The 17,883-nt window shown below is 36.1% G+C and overlaps 1 long non-coding RNA gene and 1 pseudogene across 3 annotated transcripts; both read left to right on the top strand.

The window, feature by feature from the left end:
* The window catches only part of LOC120270243, a 36,351-nt pseudogene that overhangs the window by 5,425 nt on the left and 13,043 nt on the right, over positions 1-17,883 (top strand).
* LOC120270924 lies at positions 8,625-11,114 on the top strand. 3 transcript variants are annotated; one of them, XR_005539717.1, is made up of 5 exons: positions 8,625-8,880; positions 9,335-9,421; positions 10,276-10,333; positions 10,401-10,453; positions 10,608-11,114. It is a non-coding gene; the product is annotated as an uncharacterized LOC120270924 (long non-coding RNA). The 3 variants fall into 3 exon arrangements; XR_005539716.1 differs by having other exon boundaries at positions 9,324-9,421; XR_005539715.1 differs by having other exon boundaries at positions 8,625-9,421.

Genomic DNA, 17,883 nt, shown 5'->3' with positions numbered 1-17,883 from the left:
GATCGTCACTGGACGGTGGTGAGCTACAACAGAAGAAAAAGCCCCAACGAGACTTGGATGGAAGGTGACAGTAAAGCTGACCGACTTATAGGCAATAAGCGACCAAGATCTCCACCTAATCGATGTGGCCGTTGTTTTCGCACAGCCCACCGGACTGTAGATTGTCGGCACTAGGTAGTTTGCCTGAAATGTGAATGTGCGGGTCACATTGGGGCGAATTATCCGTTGAAGCCTCGTCAGAGCCCGCCAAGAAGATGAAACAAGCTAAAAGCTCGGGGATGGCAACAAGCTTCTGTTACATCGCCCTAAGATTCCAATCGACAGTGTTAACGAGGAGCGACAAGTGCCTCCACCTTCTCAACTAGCAGATCGGCCTCGTCAGCCCCAGCCAACTAAGCTTAATCTATCCATGGCGCTATCTCCGGAAGTGGCGAAAACCAGAGATGAGTTTGATTCGGTGGCTGTTCTCACAGTAAGCTCGGGTCAAATATGTGAGAAGATCCTTGAGGAGGCCATTCCATTAGTTTTGAATTCCTCCCTTGTCAGACTAATCACTCCTCTCAATGATAATGCTTATCTCTTACCTCTAAACAGTTTTGAAGATGTGGAGAAAGTCTGCAAGCTTGGTATTTTTGATTTGTCTTCAAAGCAAGGTTTATGCACCTTATCTCTGTCGCCTTGGTCATCGGAATTGGGAGCCTGGGGAAAAGGCTTCAGTAGTGGGGCAGTGGATGCTGATTTAGAATCTCCCTCCATAGGGTGGTGCTGGAGTGTGTTGGTTAAGCTTCTATGACCTATCGGCGAACTACTGGCTTTATCGCAACCAACAAAACCTCATAAACATTTCATCTTGGCTCTAGTTAGGAGAAGGATCAGAGTCTCACTCCTGGTGGAGATTAATTTCAGCTTCGGGATGAGAAGTTACCATGTTCTTCTAACTGATAACAAAGGCACCTTCCTAATTTTCAGAAGAGAATTAGAACGGTATGAATTACCAATAGTGGATGAGGCCTCCGTTTTTTCTCGGCCGATGACCAAGCGCTTCCCCCATGAAGTGGATGCTTCTTTAAAAGGTAAAAATCTTGAATCTCTTAACTCTTTTGTAGGGGAAGGCAAGAAGTATGAGCAAGATAATCCTTCGGGTGCGGCGGAGATTAACCTCGGTGTTTGATGCCGGATTGGGACGATCAATACAACTATCGGGAGCCCGGAGTTGCTCGTCAGGTGGCTTCCAGGCCCCTATCGGTGCCATTAATTAAGCTCAAGACACGAGGGTCGGCATAGTGGTGGCAGGGCTAGTGACCATCCTTTAAAGCTTCCCACAGTTGTACCACCAAATGGTTTTAAGTGGCTTTTAGTCTCTGAAAATTTGGTCTCTAATCCCGGATTGTCATGAAGTAAAATTTAAGCAATTCCCTTCAGAGGTTTCCGGACTCTACTCAGGACACACCTGAGGCTTTGCACCATCCCGGGATCCCTTCCCACCCTGTGCTTGCAAGTTGCACTAATGAGAATATGGAGGACACCTGCATGCTTTCACAGCCAGATGAGAACCAAGGAGTTAATTTTGACTCAGATGACTTTGTTTCTACATTTGAACGTACTATTAGAAAATTGTTCCCAGGCATGGATGCAGAAAGTAATTTAGCACATCCAAAAACTACTTCGATAGCCAAAAGGAGTGAACTACAGAAAAAGCAATCCTCACGATGGAATGAAGATGATGGTTTTGTTGCTGAACCACATCGGTCTACCAAGAAGAAATCATCTTATGGAGACTTAGTGGAAGGTACATCTTCTAAACCTCTACTTCTCTCTGATTGGTCTAATGTACAATTACTTGAATATTGTAATGCTTGCGGTGTTGATTTTGTGAACTCTGATAAGCATGCTGATGAGTGTATTAGCTACTTACGAATGCGTGAGTCTGAAAAGGGTTACCCCTTTTAAGGGGTCAGTAGACCTTATGAAGGTCTGCAGTGTCTTGATTGTGTTTTTAATGAATATAATTTCTTGGAATGTAAGAGGCCCGGGTGGACAAGCCTAGCATTTTCTTGTTAAAGATTTAATCCATATATATTGTGTCGAGATATGCTGTCTAGTAAAAGTCCAAATTATCTGATATTCCACATGCTATCTAGAGAGACACTGAGGGACCGTGATTAGACCAGCTTGTTTTCTTGGTTTCGTTGGCACTTTGGTGGTCTAATCACCCGTTGGAATAGTGCCTTTTTGCAAGGATGAATTCTCTTCAGGGGTTTCTTCTGCATCTCGGTTGAATTCTGGTGCGGTAGATATAACCTCAATTGGATTTATACTAATGTGTATGTGTCACGCCCCGACCCGTGGGCCCACAAAATGTGACAACCGCCACAACAATCCCGAGGAGGGATACCTCGCCACTCAACCCTCGGGACGTCGCAAGGCTGCCCAATACACCTGGAATTCCACAATATCTAACACAGATATAGAGTAGACCACAACTAATGCAAGGGTTGTTAAGATACAGAAATGAATACATAAATATTAACAAAAAGTTTACATTAATGCAATTAATACACTACAACTTAAGAACTGGGAAAAATACACAAATAGCTAAACTAGCTACCATAAAACAAATTCTTGTCATGCACTTCACACCCGCATCGCTTCGCTGAACTGATACCTAGGGAAAGGAAAGAAGGGGTGAGCAACTAAAGTTACTCAGTGAGGGGAGCTTAGCACAAATTTAGCAGAAATACACCAACATCAATAATAATAAAAATAAATCATCAAAATAAATGCTTTACCAAAACAATACTAGTTTAGAAACATTATTACATATAATAGAAGTCTTCAAAAGAATTAAAATAACATAATAATACCGAGAAAACCTTTTTTACCCCAACTAGGGTTTACAACACAAAAATCATAAAACATGGTTTCAAATACAAGTAAAAACAACCAAATGTCATGGTTTTGAAATAAATAAGCACAATACCCAACACTCACCCAGCATAACGTGGTCTAGAAAACTCTCTAAACATTCGCCGTGGCTATGGCTAGGTTTAGAGCCGCCAAGGTACTTATGCCCTTGACGTTGACCCATCAGTTCACCGGTTGGTGACTCCGGCTACCCGATGAATATCCAGTCAGGACTCTACACTCCCACCTGAACTGGCCCTCGTAGTAATCAGCCGGTCAGCATGCCACCTCAACAGGCTAGCCGTGGAGACCGCCTACTGCAGTAAGATATCACCATACAATCACCACAATAAACACAACTCCACTCAGAGTGCAAAAGCCATCCATATCATAAATCAATAACACCTCGGCCATTTGCACGAGGACAAGATAAACACACAAGCAAAGCTCAAGCTCTTAACACAAATTAATTTACAAATCCCAACACAAGAAACAACATGGGAATCCTTTCCTTTCAACAATTCAAAATGAGTTTCAAGCCTTAGATTTCACAAAATCAATGATTTTCACAACAAATCCCAAGTTTCACACAAAACAAGGATTTAACAAACTCATTGAAAGATATCAATTACAAATCCAACATTAACAAATCAAATACCAAATAAAACATTCAAGAATTTTAACAATAATAACTATCATTAACCAAAATGCCAAACAGGTAAAAACTAATAAAGATTTACTTAAACCATGATAGAAACCAATATAAGTATATGTATATATATAGTTATCGGTATTCTTCTAATAAAGCTATGCTTTTCAATCCCACTCACTGAATTGGCGATTTGTCTTCCTCGCAAGTTAATCCTTGGTTAAATCTTTACCTCGAGCCAAGACTTCTTTCCTTGTCAAAGCACAACAATAATTAGCAAAAATTAAATCAAACAACAAAACCCTAAGTTTTCTAACAAACAACCTTAATTCGATCCTAGGATTGGCTCAAAACTAAGTCTAAAGGTTACCAATGAATTTCTGAGGGTTTTATCTTCACTCTAGTCCAAAGAAATAAAAAAAACAACTAACGATTCTCGGTGCTACAGTAACTCCGGGGTTGCTACAGTAAAACAGGCCCTTATGCTATGATTTTCTCACAATTTACAACACTAAATCAAGAAATTTCTTCACAAACATTCTCATACATGAATCACAAATCATTAGCTTTAATTTGAGCCTATAAACAACTAAATCCGTGGAGAAATCTAGGTTTTAAAAAAAATCTAAAAACAAGAAAATACAAGAAGAAAATACGGTATAAAATATTAAATCCAAACTTACCAAGTTCAAGAGTGAGGAAGGAAGGGAAAGGACACTTTGTTCACCAGAAAACCTCGCCGGAAAAATCTTAGGATGAGAGAAGGGTTCAGCAAAACTAGGGAAGAAGAAGAACAAAGGAAGAAAGGTTTATAGAGAAAAAAAATTCATGATGCTACAGTATCGGACTACTACAGCAACATACCACTACAGGACCGGGCTACTACAGAACCAGGCTGCTACAGAACCATACTGCTACAAGACCAGACTGCTACAGTATTGAGCTGAAAAATCTATATAAATGGGCTATTTCAATCTACAGTAAATTTGGTTATAACAATATGAACCAAACTTGTACAGCCTTAAGGCTAGCTTCTGGGAGGAAATTCGACACAGTAAAGGTTCCTTAGACTTGCCTTGGGTAGTTTGTGGTGATTTCAATGCCGTCTTCTCTCCCAATGATAAGATGTTTGGAAACCCTAATCAGGATGATCAGGCTAATGCTAGTAGACTTTTGTAAGACTTTCCTTGATGGAGCGCCCCTCCTTTGGTAGAAGTTTCACATGGACAAACGGGCAGGTTAATCTTATATGGGTTAAATTTGATCACTTCCTTGTTAATAACCACTGGATTACTTCCCACCCGAAAGTGGTGCAGCGCTCACTCTTTAGACTTGGCTTTGATCATGTTCCTATCCGGTTGGAGATGGGTAACCATATCTCCAAACCGAGGCAGTTCAGGTTTGAACTAGTGTGGTGCACGGAGGAAGGCTTCACGGATCTAATCAACAATTGGTGGAATGAAATCACTCCAGAAGGCTGTGTTGCATTTGTTTTTTCAAAGAAGCTTGCTTACTTAAGAGACAAATTGAGATCGTCGGCTAAATCTTGCTTTGGCTCTATCAAGTTGAGGAAACTTGGCCTCCTAAATCAATTAGACTGGTTTGATGTGGTAAGAGATACCAATTGCTTATCTTCGGATGAAAATAGTAGTGAGCTACTGCTCAAACAAGAGCTAGACGGGATTTATCATCAGGAGGAGCTCAACTGGAGGCAAAGATCAAGGACACAATGGTTGAAAGAGGGAGACGAAAAGTCTAAGTTTTTCCATGTCGTTGCCAATGGTTGCAAGAACAAGAATTTCATTCCCATAATTTCACATGATGGGAGGAGTGTGGAAGACAGTAAAGAAATTGGCAAAATTTTCTCAGAGGTTTTCCAAGCCCAATTTGGAAGCAAACGGGAATTCAAATTCCGCTTCAATTGGACGCACCTCTTTTCCGACAAATCACCTATTGATTTGACAACACTTGAACGACCTTTTATTGTGGATGAAATCAAAGATGAGTTGTTGATCTAGCGGCTGACAAAGCTCCAGGTCCAGATGGCTTCCCTATTTTCTTCTTCCAGAAGTATTAGGATACTATCAAAGTGGACCTACACAAACTTTGTGAAGATTTTTACTGGGGCGTGCCAATTTGGAGAGAATTAATTGGGCAAGATCACTCTTATCCCAAAGATCACAACTCCTGCCTCACCCTCTAACTACCGCCCTAACAGTCTCATCAATTCTGCTTTGAAAACCATCTCTAGAATCTTGTCCAGTAGACTAAGTCGGGTCATCAGCAATTTAGTGGAGCTTTCCCGGTCGGCGTTCATTAAAGGATGGTGCATTTTAGACAATGTTGTTACTGTTGAGGAACTGATCTTTAGTCACTAAAAAAGAAATATAAACGGAGATATCCTTAAGGTCTATTTCTCTAAGTCCTTCGACATGGTTGATTGGGACTTTCTGCTTGAGATGCTTCAAGCAAGGGGCTTTGGTAGTCGTTTGTTAGAGTGGATTAACTCTATTCTAATTACCTCAAAGGCTTTCATTTTGGTTAATGGTGCACATGAGGGATACGTTCGCTACCGTGGAGGTTTAAGACAGGGTGATCCTCTCTCCCCTCTCCTTTTTATTCTTGTTACTGATGTTCTCGGCAGTACGTTCACTCATGCGTTGCAGTCTGGCGTGGTCTTTGGTGTGCCTTTGGGAGACCGAGGTAGGCTTTGCAATCTCCAATATGCTGATGACCTGTTGATCATCACGGCCGGTGGGGTGAAGGACCTGAGAATGTTCAAGCTAATTCTTTTCTTGTTTGAGGGACTTTCAGGTCTCTCAATCAACCAAGCAAAAACATGTCTCTATTCCACTCGAAAAGATACCGTCTGGATCATGCAAAAGCTAGCACTCTACACTGTGCCATCGATGTCCTTCCTCTCACTTATATCGACATCCTTATTTCTGGCAACAAGCCAAGAAAGCAAGATTTTGAATTGCTAATCGAAAAAGTGAGAGGTCGTTTGTCAACTTGGAATGCTAGTAATCTTTCGTTAATAGGATGACCCACCTCGGTCAACTCTGTCCTATCTGCGATACCTACGTACTAGCTCTCGATCTTTAAATTACCGGTTTGTCATCAAAGCAATAGAGCGGATCCGAAGAGATTTCCTCTTTTCTGGACCTGATCTTCACTTCCTTAAGTGTAGATTAGTCAATTGGGACAATCTTTGTAGAGTGAAGGAGCAAGGTAGCTGAGGAATTCTAAATCTGAGGGTTTTCAATGAGGCCCTTTTGGGCATATGGTGGTGGAAGTTAGCTTAATCTTCTGACTGGTGTGGTGCCGTAGTTTTAAGATTTAACTATGGTGATATTCATGGAAATTTCCTGATGAGGTGCAGTGGTAGATGCTTATTCTTGTGGAAGGGTTTCTTAAGTTATAGACCTGCTTTCAGAAAATGTACCATCCACACCAACTAATATGGGGCCAGTAACTTCTTTCTAGAGAGACAATTGGTTTTGTTGGCAAGCCTTGATGAACCTGTGGCCATACTTGTTTAATGCTTCACCTTGGCCCGACAGAATTGCCAATGACCTCAGTTTCCTACTCGATGAGCTCCCTCACAGTAGAGAAATTGAGACGGGCGTTTATCTTCAAAGAATCTCCACTGTCATTGATAGAACTTATGACAAAATTGGGTGGCTCCTTTCCACTAATCAGCGTCTTCACAGTTAAATTTTTTTATAATTTCCTCAATGATGGCTGCCTCCTTTTCCCGGCGGTACACTTCTTTTAGCGGAAATCTTGTCCCAAAAAAGTCACTTTGTTCAATTGGTTAGTTTGGAAGAACAAGATCCTCACTTTGGATACCTTAGCAAATAGAAGATGCAACAAACTCCCCGCTTCCACGTGTGTACTTTGTCATGCGGAGTGCGAGACTGTTGATCATTTATTCATTCATTGTGCTTTTGTGAGGCAGATTTGGAACTATTTCCTGCAGCTTTTCCTGCTGCCGGATCTTCCAAATTTTCTATGGGAGATTTGGGGCATTTGGAGGTGAAAGATTCCTTTTTGTTTGAGAGAGATGGTTGACCTTATTATTAAGGTCGTTGTTTAGTGTACTTGGCTTGAACGAAATGCTCGTATTTTTAATGCCTATTTTGCTTCTGCTGATGCTATTATCTCGAAGATTGATCATTTGCTTCTATCTTGGTTCTTCACAGCCTCTAAAGCTTCCAAAGGACATTTGGAGGTCCCGATTGCTAGTGTTCACCACAACTTATTGCTGAAGGAGCCACATACAGTTAGTACTACTGTGACTCAAACTAGTGAGGTGGACCCAATTTTGTTGGAAGAATAGCTTCCTAGCCCCGGCTCCCTTCGTTTTGGTGATGGGAGTAGCGCCTCCGTTATCCTTGTCTTTCTCCAACTCGTCTGCTTTATCTTTCTTTGTTATTTTTATTACTGTTGTGTCCGCTTGTCTTATTCACATCTAGTGGGTGTTTTATAGCAGCCGTTTTGTTTAATGATGATGGTTTATCCACCTTTTCAAATATATATATATATATATTAATCTAATAAATAGAATTAAACATTTCTTAAAAATATTTATAATTATTCTTTGAAATATTCTCATAGCAGATTATATGTATGTATGTATATATGAGCTTGCATTATCTGTGAATGCCCTTATATTTTGAAATACATTTTTATTTATATTTTTAGTATTATTGTCATTTAGAAATAGTATTTATAATAATTAATGATTTAATTATCATGATATGTTACTTGCTAATAAAAAAAAATTATTTATTTTTTCAATTTGTTTTGATATGGATAGGTAGAATACCTATTTAGTCCCTCTAATATAGTTAATTTGTCCCTTGATCTCTCTAATATAACTTGTCTTATGTGATCACTTTATTTTAACATTTTGACATTTTGTGAAATGTAAATTCCTCTAGAAGTTAGTTATATTTTTTAAATATTAAAATATAGAGATTTTTTCGAAACAAATTATATTAGAGTAAAAACATATAAATGGATTATACTAGATGGGCTAAATTGGTAATCTGGGATAATGATAAGTAGTTAAACCAACCGCGCCTTCCATCTCCTACCCGTCTCTTGGAAACCCTAGCCGCCCCCCTTCCATGCCTTCGCTGCTTCGCTTCCTTGCCTCCCTCTTCCGCCGTGGCTTGTCCTTTGAAGCCCTGCTGACGTACCCATGAATCATCGCCGTACACAGCCCAAAGAGGGATAAATTTGACGATGGTTCATGAGTACTTCAGTAGGGAAGGAAGGATAAATTTGCCTCTTGATCTTTTTAAGGAGTTGAAGTAGAGGTTTGGCTGTGAACTAAATGTGGTTACTTGTATATTACAATGATCTATGAGCTCTGGAAAGCTTAATTTTTCCATCAACTATCTGCTTTTTCAATATGCCTTTCTGAGTTGTATAGTCTTGAATAATCTCTGTTGTCTTGCTCTGACAGCCTGTTTGAATGAGCTTCTCTGCTTTTTGAGGAATAACACAAATTTAAAATTGGAGATTATGAAGAGCTGTTTATCCAGTTTTTGTGAACCTATAAATGAACTTTTTTTACATCTTCCTAAGCATTGGTTTTGTATCCAGCAATAAGCGATTGCTGAGTCCATTACCAAATATTTTTATTGTGTTTATGTATTCACTACACTTAGTGCTGCATTGCCTCCTAATCTAGTTTTAACTTTCTTGCAAATCAAATGTGGTAATGTGGTGATCCTTTCTGCCACTAATGTTTATGAAGTGAAAAAACAGTGGAATTGTCTTCTAGAATCGGCAAACGCTCCCTTAGTCCAGCTGGCACCATTCTTCTCAAAGCATCTTAGCACTAGGCTATCAGATGTATATATACCTGCCCTTTTCACTGATTCTTCTGATATTATATTTAGTCTTGTTTTTTTTTATCTTGCTTTACTTGTTTAGAATTCTTTGCTTGAACAAGATTTTAACATTACTTATTTGAGATGATTGTTTGGCTAGTCAATTATGAATGATTGATTCAACTTACAATTTTTTTCCCTTCCGTATGTTTTATTATTCATAACAACTACCCAGTTTCTGACACCCAGCACTCCTAGTGTAGCTGCTTTCTACAATAGTTTACATATTGTCTGACACAGGGTTGTAGCTGCCCAAAAGTAGCTTCTTTTTATGTGGTTTTAATGTAATTCAAAGATCAGTGGCATCTTTTTAGCCGTGACCATAACAGAAGACTTTTTCGGAAAGACCATTGTGCAATCTCATTAGATTTATATATAAAGAGGCATATTATACTTGCACAGGATAATTATGCTTTGCTACAAACTGAATTTCATGATGTGGAATTTGCGTATTTCTCAAAATTCCTACATTTATTTGTCCCGATAAAATGTTATGATTCAGTACCGTCTTCTTGTGCAACTCTTGTCCGTAGTCTGTTCGAAGGTTGTTTCTCATGAGATGTTTTGCTATATAGACTACTTGTAATTTATGGACCGGTCATATCTGAGTTTTGAATTAATATACTCCTGATGTTTTTAATGCTTTGTACCATGAATCCATCAGCAATTATGACTCTTTGTATTTGGCAGTAAATCATGCAACTTCTGTATTTCCAATTTCCGACAGTATACTAAGGCAAATTGCTGAATTTCATTTATATGAGGAAAATTTATTTCCATTATCAAGCTGATTCGCCTTCATCACATATCATGCAGGTTGAACTTTCAGAAACTCTGTCCAGATTGTGGCTTGACTATCCAGATCTAAGCATAAGTAATAACACAACAGAGTTCAATTTTTCTCTCCTAAAAATTTCTGATTAACTGTTCAAAAATTTCAGGTTGTCATTGCAAGGCTAGAACGGGGTCTCTCATCATCAATTTTACTGGAAAGGTACTCATATTGCTTACATAAACCATTTTTCCTGAGTAATGCCACCTTAACAAATTCTGAACCACAATTCATCTATCCTGTTTTATAGACTCAGATCTCTAGTAGAGATGGAATTTTTCTTTCGTCTTTTCATAGTGTTTGTAATTTACTTCAGGACCAGACGAGAGTTGAGTTGGCTGCGAAGGTGCTTTCTCAGAAGTATCATGGAGCATTTTCTGAATTCAATTTTGGGGAGTTTAGAAAGAATTCGAAAGGAAGAGCTGTTTTTCTCAATTGGTGATGCGCAAATGTGTTCAACCGATCATTCGGAAGACCAAGTTTATTTCACCAGAATCAAGGTGGTGGTATTTCTCCAAGACAAATATACCACCGAATTGTTGGAGCAAATCATACAGAAGTAGTTGCATAAGGAATTCAATGCCAGGAGCTTTGATTCGGAATTCTCTGCTTTCCCCTGTTAAATTGCTCTGTTCTTTCCTTTTTCAGTTTTGTTTTAGACAAAAGATGAAAGAATCATCATATAGTTATTTGTATGACTTAACAATCAATATGTCATTCTAATAACCAGAGATCTCATTAAACTCTTGAAGCTTTTGCAAAATTCATAGATTATTGAAATGAAATATCAACAAAGCAGAGCAAACTCTTTGTTTTTCTGTCATACCGAATCATGTACAAATGATTCTTTATATCATATTATATCTAAATGGCATTCTTTGTCGAAGCTATTCAGTGATAAGATCAGCAGGATTTTTTTTTGTTTCTGCTATTGTCAAGCTTCCTGTTTCCACTTGAGTTCTGAGCAGATTGTGATAAGAGGATTTATATTAGGGAAATTGACTTTAATTTTATGTGATGAATCTTATAAAAGAGTTAAAAGCAAGAAGAATACCAGCATATCATGATCCCCCATGATCTCTTCTACAACTTCACTGAGAAGTTTATTTGTACTATTGGGAACCACTGCTGCGAAAACAGCTTCTTTCAATCCTGCACCGGAACATGGATCTTGCATTCATTTCGTCTTTATTTTTTCTCATGAATCAAAACAAAAGAGTTTGCTTGGACTGTATATTGTAGAACCTAATGTTATCTGTCTTTATTAGATGTTGCAAATAAACCATTTAATCAACATCTAGTATCAAATTTTACTAATGTAAACTTAACTGATGTGGGACTACTATTTTAACACAATTGTGATCTAGTTTTGCTTAAGAACTTTTATTTGCACTAAAATTGTTATACAGGATGAAAAAAATCAGAAAAAGAAACAAAAATGTAAAAAAAAATTAACTACACAATAATAGCTATTACAACCTTTTGCACAATTCATTAAAAAAAAATCAAAATCAAAATGAATGACGTTAGGATTGTAATCATATTTTTTAAATGTACATTCAATTTATAAAGTTTCACTATCTCTCATATTTTTTTATATTTTGATGTCTTTAATTTTTTTTTTAATTTACTTATTTATAAACAAAAACAAAAACATATTTTCAATTATTAATTACAAATTGTCATAAAAGAATTATGTTTAAATAACTCCAGACTGTCGGCTTATATTTTCTATAAAATAAATATTTTTTAATCTAATAAATAGAATTAAACCTTTTTGCTACTAATGTCATAATTAATGGTAAACAAATATTTAAATGTAATATTATTTTTAAAAATATTTATAATTAATTCTTTGAAATATTCTCATAACATATATATATATATATATATATATATATATATATATATATATATATATATATGATCTCAAGTTATTTGCGAATGTCGTTATATTTTGAAATACATTTTCATTTATATTTTTAGTATTATTGTTATTTGGAAATAGTGTTTATAATAACTAAGCATTCTCTCCACCTTTGCATAGGAGTTTGCATAAATAAATAAATGCAATTAAAGTTTTTTAATTATTAATATCATAAGTAATATAAATAAAAAGTTAAATGTAATAAAAAAAAATTTTAAAATTTTTTTTAAAACACTCAAGGAGTATATTATAAAAATAATATAATTAAACAATTCATATAATGAAAAATATTGTATACTTTGGATTTCAAAGATCATCCCGACATTTATTGCATAAATAAATAAGTACAATTAATATTTTTTATTATTAATATCATAAGTAATATAAATTAAAAATTAAATATAATAAAAATTTAAATTTATTCCTTCAAACACGTCTGGGAGCAAATAATGAAAATAATATAATTAAACAACTCATACAATAAAAACTGTTAAACTGTTGTATGCTTTCAATGTCAAAGGTCTTATGAACATTTATTGCATAAATAAATAAGTGCAATTAAAGTTTTTTAATTACTAATATCATAAGTAATATAAATAAAAAAATTAAATGTAATTAAAAAATTTTAAAATTGTTACTTGAAATACTTTGGGAGCATATTATAAAACTAACTTAATGCCTATGATGAAATCAATTCCATTAAATTTTATATGTTTATAATATAATGGTTAAATTCTTTAGAAAATAGTTTAAAAATCTTCCTTGAAACTCTCTCCAATTATATTATCATCCGTTTCCATTTAAAGGTTTGATTTAATATAATAATGTTGCCTATTAGTCTTTTTCTTTTTCATTTTTTACATTTCTAATATTTAATATAATACCAAATAAATATTGTGAAATATTTTTTAAACAAATTTTTTTTTAAAAAATAGGAAATATTTAATATAAAAGTATGGGCTCCTTTCTTCTCACCCGTCCTTTAATTAGGATAAGACCGGTTAAAAAGCATGGATCACAAATCAAATTTTAATTTTTTGTAGACTTCAAGGGATTTTGAGTTCATGACTTCCATTAGGGGCAAGCCCCTAATGTTAATTACCCTGCACGTTGTCGCAGGAACCTCTGATTAAGAAAATAAGTGAAAAAAAACAGATTCTGACAAATAAATTTTATTCATGAATTCATAGACTTCATTGAAAGTACAAGAAGTTTGGAATTTAATTATCTTGACACAACAATAATTATAGCCCTTTATCTCCTTCCGACTATTTCGCCGAAAAGCGCGCTTTGACATCTGTTGACTTTTGGTCTTTGTTAACGATCGAAATATGCATCTTGAATATGATTTAGAAACTTGTGAAGTTATGTCTTGGATGTTTGAATTTGCACTTTGGACTTGATTTGGAACTTGATTTGAATTTTTATAAGCTTTGGCTTTCTTGTTTGTGCAACTTTTTTGCAACTTGTGGTCTTGAGGTTGTTAAGCTCATCTGTTAATTTATTTGAGACTTGAAACTTGGACATTTGAATTTTCACTCTTTGGTTTGATTTGGAACTTGATTTGACTTTTCATAAGCTTCAGCTTTTAGGCTTGTGAAACTTTTGCAACTTGTGAACTCTCCAACGTTGTAGTCTCGAGGTTGTCGAGCTCATTTGTTGATTTGTTAGAAACTTGGAACTTGGACTTTGAACTTGTATCTTGGTTTTGATTTGGAGCTTGATTTGATTTTTTATAAGCTTTGGCCTTTAGGCTTGTGAGGCTTTTTGCAACCTATGAACTCTTCAACACTTTAACTTTTGACGTTGTTGAGCTCATTTGTTGATTTGTGTGAAACTTGGACATTTGATTTTTGCATCTTAGATTTGAATTGGATTTCAAGCTGTGAAAAGTCGAGATGTTGATGGATCACAAACTTGGTTTGACTTTCCATATGCTTCGGCTATCATGCTTGTGAAGCTTTTTTGCAACTTGTGGACTCTTCAACACTTTAGCCTTAAGGTTGTTGAGCCCATTTGTTAACTTGTTTGAAAGTTTGAAACTTGGATTTGATTTGGGTTTTAAGTTGTTGATTCTTTATGTTAGTGAATCATGAACTTGATTTGACTTTTCATAAGCTTTGGCTTTTAGGCTTGTGAAACTTTCATAACTTGTGAACTCTTCAACGCTGTAATCTTGAGGTTGCTGAGCTCATCTGTTGATTTGTTTGAAATTTGGACTTGGATATTGAATTTTGCATCTTGGATTTGATTTGGATTTTGATTTGACTTTTCATAAACTTCGGCCTTTAGGCTTGTGGAACTTTTTGCAACTTGTGAACTCTTCAACGCTTTTATCTTGAGGTTGTTGAGCTCATTTGTTGATTCATCATTTTTTAATGCCTTGATTTTGATTTGATTTTTTTATTTCTATTTTGTTTTGTTTTGTTTTAGAATGCTTCACTTTTGAAGGTCCTGAAATAGTTTTCATTACTCCTAAGAGAGTCAATAGTCTCAAATAGGGTTCATGAGCTCAAAGAGAGTTTTAAAGGTTTTGGAATTTTTCATCACTCACAAGAGAGTCAATGGGACTCAAACAAGGTCCATAAGCTCAAAGTGAGTTTTAAGGGTTTTGGAATTTTTTCATCACTCCCAAGAGAGTCAATGGCCTCAAACATGGTCCATGAGCTCAAAGAGAGTTTTAAGGGTTTTGGAATTTTCATCACTCTTAAGAGAGTCAATAGCCTTAAACAGGGTCCATAAGCTCAAAGAGAGTTTAAAAGGATCTTCAATAGCACTATTCGCTTCCGTGATTGTCAAGAGGCAAGGGAGAGGTTCTCTCAAAGAAAGCTATAGCCATGTATTAGAGAGAGCTTCAGAGAGTTCTTCAAAAGTCTTTATCAACTCTTTCAGCTTATATGACTGTCAAGAGGCAATGAAGAGGCTCTCTCGAGGAGAGCAGTCACCATGCATTGGACATCACAACTAGCTTCAAGAGGGTCTTTAAGAGTTTTCAATAGCCCATCCACTTCCGTGATTGTTAAGAAGCAATGAAGAGGCTCTCTTAAAGAGAACAGTCGACATGTATTAGACATCACGGTAAGCTTTAGGGGGTCTTGTAAAATTACCAAAATACCCCTTCATCTTTGATAAAAACCCTTTTTTTCTTTTTTTTTTCTTTTTTTCTCATTTAGATCCTCTAACTTTTCATTTTTTTTTCACATTTTATCAAATTTTGCCAATACACCCCAAACTTTCATATTTTCATATTTTTCATGGCTTTTGCAATTAAACCCTCAAACTTTCCTATTTTCACACATTTTTACAATTTTGCATATGTGCCCTCCAATATTTCATTTTTTATTCTCTCCATAGATTTTGCAATGAAACCTAATTTCTCTACAAAATTTTTGCTGAATTTTGTGACAAAGCCCTTCTCTCTGCTTTTTTTATTTTTTTATTTTTTTACAAAGAATCCAAATATCGAAACAATAACATTCTGTCTCGGATTACATCGAAATATTAGCCAAATCTAAAGGCCAAGACATGAGGTGGAGGTTTTGATTAATAAAGCATGTTGGCAAGTAATACATAAAGACATGCTACCATAGTGAGGGTCCCACCATGACTAATATTTGCATGGGAATGAATGAATAGTGAAGCATGGGTTATGAGGATTTTTGTTTTGTAAAACTAAAATCTAGACATTTTTCCATGGATGCAACAAGAACATGTATATGTATATATATTATTGGATGGAATTCTATAAGAGCATCTACCTTTTTCAAGCTATAAGCACTTGACGAGCTTCTCAAGCATGCCTCGAGATTTGTGTTGGGTTATGAACATCATCTTGCTTGCAGTGGTGGAGCAATTAATCTTTTCTTTCTTTTTCTGTTTAGGGAAACATCAAAATGCCAGAAGTCAATTTGATGAAGAACTTCATCGATGATTTTTTTTATGATCGAATGTTGTCTCTCGCCGTTGATCTTCTCACTGCCTCGGGATGGAGATCGAGATATGGGATCGGAGAAGAGAACCAGCAATGAGGCTTCTTGGATTCTGCTAGGGTGGTGACGGCGGCAAAAGCCATATACATCATCACCACCACCACTAAGCTGTCCTCCATCTTGTCCTTGGCTTCCTCTAGCTAATTTCGTGGTAGTGTTTGGAGAGAGAAAAAGAGTGTGGGAGAGGAACTAATAGAGTCGAAGGACTCCGACGATGTTTGGATTCTCAAGTTTCTCTTCACAAGAATCGGTCATTGACCTCCTCAACGCCTTGGAATGAAGATCGAACGTGGAATCGGAAAAAAGAGATAAAGACGAGGAGGAGCAAGATCTCCAATGACACCACGACCATCACCACACCAATTCTCTTCATCTTCTTCTCTTTCTTTCTTTTCTTTTTTCCTTTTTTTCTTCCTTCTCAGTCTCTCCTTCTTCTTCTTTTTTTCTCTGTCTCTCTTGTTTTTTCCTCCCTGTTCTCCCTGTTTTTCTTTTTCTCTTCTTTTTCCACAAATCTTCAACTCCCTTAATTTTGATTTTAATTTATTTTATTATTATTTTTTCACGTGACAATTTGTGGTGCACGTTTTTTTATTTTAATTTTGTTTCATTTTAGCCCTCATATATCTTTTTTATTTGATATTTTTTCTAATTTTTTTCCTTCTATTTCTTTTTTTAAAAATCTATATAAACAAAAATCAATTTAATGGTCATAATAAAATCAATGCCAATTAAAAATTAAAAATCTTCTTTAAAACTCTTTTCAATCAAATTACCATCCGTTTTCATTAGAACATCCTAATAAATATTTAATGTAAAACTAATTTAATGTCCATGATAAAATCAATGTCTATTATGTAATTAAAATATTCATTTATACATCAAACTTTAATAATACCTGGGCCATAGTAGATGGATAGATTAATGATATAATTATGATGATATATTACTTGCTAATAATATTTTTTTAATTTATTTTTCCACTTTGTTTTGATATGGATAATGATAAGGACTTGACCCAACCGTGCCTTCCTTCTCCTACCCTCACTTGGAAACCCTAGCCGCCGCTTTCATGCCTTCGCAGCTTCGCTTCCTTGTCTCCCTCTTCCGCCGTTGCTTGCCCTCTGATGCCCTGCTAAAGTACCCATGAATCATCGCCGTGCATAGCAAAAGAGGGATAAATTTGTTGCTGTGCACGGTTTGTTGCTGTGCACGGCGATGATTCATGAGTACTTCAGCAGGAAGGAATCATAAATTTGGCTCTTGATCTTTTTAAGGAGTTGAAGGAGAGGATTGGCTGTGAACCAAATGTGGTTACTTGTATAATACAATGATCTATGGTTTCTTGAAGCTTAATTTTTTTCTTGAAGGGTTACTTCTGATTGAAGGCTGAGCACCCAGATGCCTCTTTTTTGTGCTATCGGTGGACAGTCAGGGACATGACCACTGTTACTTCAAAAAAATCTAACTGGGCACGGGCACTAGCATAGTCTTCAATTCTCAATGCAGGCTACTCAAACAGCATTGTTTTTAAGCCAGCTTGTAATATAGGATCTCTGAAATGATAGAATATTTAATTTACATTTCGTAATATACACTCTAGAACTTGGTGTTTTTCAATCACCCTTAACTAGTTGTCATGGTTGCTAAATCAAGTTGCCTATGAACGGCAACTTGAT

Source organism: Dioscorea cayenensis, chromosome 10 (genome assembly GCF_009730915.1).
Source record: "Dioscorea cayenensis subsp. rotundata cultivar TDr96_F1 chromosome 10, TDr96_F1_v2_PseudoChromosome.rev07_lg8_w22 25.fasta, whole genome shotgun sequence".
Lineage (NCBI taxonomy): Eukaryota > Viridiplantae > Streptophyta > Magnoliopsida > Dioscoreales > Dioscoreaceae > Dioscorea > Dioscorea cayenensis.
Note: the sequence above shows the minus strand (reverse complement) of the source record. Positions and strands in the feature narration are given on the sequence as shown.